The 1737-nt window shown below is 31.1% G+C and overlaps 1 protein-coding gene across 1 annotated transcript in view; it reads left to right on the top strand.

The window, feature by feature from the left end:
- The window catches only part of LOC106878553 (paramyosin), a 43456-nt gene that overhangs the window by 19777 nt on the left and 21942 nt on the right, over window positions 1–1737 (top strand). The window lies entirely within an intron of this gene.

The raw sequence follows: 1737 nt of genomic DNA, 5'->3' as shown, positions 1-1737 counted from the left end.
ATTTAATTCAGTTAAAATGTTGGCAAATAGAAGAGTAATTTTAGCAATGAGCAAAAACTTAATTATTATATTTATTTTCTGATTTCCTAAAAACAATTGTGTAATTGCTGTGGTGTTTTACCCCCTCTTTTTTAAGTTTTAAGTTTTTAAGTTTATTTATTGTTTTTTTTTCTTTTTCTTTTTTTTTTAATGAATTTTGTTTGCAAAACATTTAACTCGATATACCGGGATAATTGGCTAGTTGTATGGGAAGGAGATCAAGGAAAGTTACTTACGATAGACTAGCTTCTTGTCTCTGTAGAAGGATCAGTGGAGTGTTCAAATTGACCTCTCATCTTCCTAACGCTTTAGAAGCCAATGCTGGAGATTACATGGTTCGATGAAGGTCACAAGTTGATTACCTAATCTTGCAGTTGAAATAGTTAAGAAAAGGCTACATTAAAAGAAATAGAACATTAATATTTTGTCTACAGTAATCACAGTTTGGTTCCTTTCCATTTAACATTGCAAAGGCGCCGAAGGTCAACTTCGACCGGGCAGAATCTTGAACAAGAGTATTTTGACTGTGAGTCATTTTATCCTTTATTTTCAAACAGTGGACAACACTCTCCAACATAATTTGAGAAAGATTTGGCTGCTGTTTCTAGTAAGAAAACGGATTGCACTAAGTATTCCTTGGTGACGTGGATTGGAATAATAATAATAATAATAATAATAATAATAATAATAATAATAATAATAATAATAATAATAATAATAATAATAATAATAATAATAAAACATTGCGAAGTTCTATTAACTGGAGAAGTCCACAATCAATATATATCGTCCATCTCTGAGTTAATACAAATACACTGTGGTCTTCGATTATTTCATTATCACCAACAGCAGAAATCTAAGCTACACCCGTCCTAGTCACTAAATAGATTCGATATAAATTGATCCAATATAAGATCTCGGTGTCAATTCTGTCAAATGATAAGCTAGATTCTTGTAACGAAGGCATATGGTTTCCCAAGTGTCCTCTTATAGTTCCTAGACTTTTATAAGAAAATTGTCAGCATTTTACAGCGTAAATGCTACAAATAAATATAACATACAAACTTTAACCTACAGGTACATGTTTTTAGAAACGACAGAAAAAGTATTTTTTAAACAATAGGGATTAACAGGAATGGTCAATATATGGTATGGTGTATGAAACATTTGTACATACGTCTGTCAGCAGACCGAGAGCTCACCAGGCCAGAAATTAACCTGGTTTTCATACCATAAAGTAACTAAGATTACACCACACTCCACTCGAAACGGGACACCAGTCTTTCACAAGATTAAGTTCCCAGCTCTTGCCGGAACTCGTTTAGGCCGTGCGCTTTTACTATAAGAGTCAGAAACTCAAAGAAGTATTTCTCGACTTTAAACGAATATTGGAATTTTTCATGTATCAATAAATAAATAGATAAATAAAATCAAAAATAAAAATAACCACTAAAGTTATAGAACTAAGTTTTTTTTTTTAAGGACTTTTTTTTTATTGCTTTTTAATTTATTTGGCTATTTCATATAGCATACCTGTGTGTTGGATGTCATTCCGAGTTAAAAAAACAAAACAAACAAAAACATAAGTATCATAATGGAGTAATTCAAATGAACACTCATCATCATTCCATCATATCTACCCACAAAAATGGTTTAGAAAGCAAGAATTAGCAAATATGGTGGAAGAAAGATTATATA

Source organism: Octopus bimaculoides, chromosome 13, assembly GCF_001194135.2.
Source record: "Octopus bimaculoides isolate UCB-OBI-ISO-001 chromosome 13, ASM119413v2, whole genome shotgun sequence".
Lineage (NCBI taxonomy): Eukaryota > Metazoa > Mollusca > Cephalopoda > Octopoda > Octopodidae > Octopus > Octopus bimaculoides.
The sequence above is the reverse complement of the archived record's forward strand: the minus strand, read 5'-3'. Positions and strand labels throughout refer to the sequence as shown.